Consider the following 280-nt stretch of genomic DNA (forward strand, 5'->3'; position numbering starts at 1 on the left):
GCGTGAGGGCAGAACAGAGGGGCGAGGACCAGAGTGGCCGCACCGGGAGGGACCCAAGGCTGGTTTTATGTAGGCGACGCTTTGTAAAACCCAACCGCAGGGAGCTGGTTGAGGAAATGGGGTATCCAGGGCTGGAAACCCATTTCTTAAAAAGAAAAAGGCTGTAAAACGCTTCCCCGAGCGGGCAGGGAGCCCGCAGACGCCAGATACCCCGTGTACCCCCCACTGCACGGCCGGGGCTCTGTGGGTCCCGCTGTGGGACTGAGCTGGCGGCCACGGG

The sequence above is a fragment of the Antrostomus carolinensis genome, unplaced genomic scaffold (genome assembly GCF_000700745.2).
Source record: "Antrostomus carolinensis isolate BGI_N321 unplaced genomic scaffold, ASM70074v2 scaffold46490, whole genome shotgun sequence".
NCBI lineage: Eukaryota > Metazoa > Chordata > Aves > Caprimulgiformes > Caprimulgidae > Antrostomus > Antrostomus carolinensis.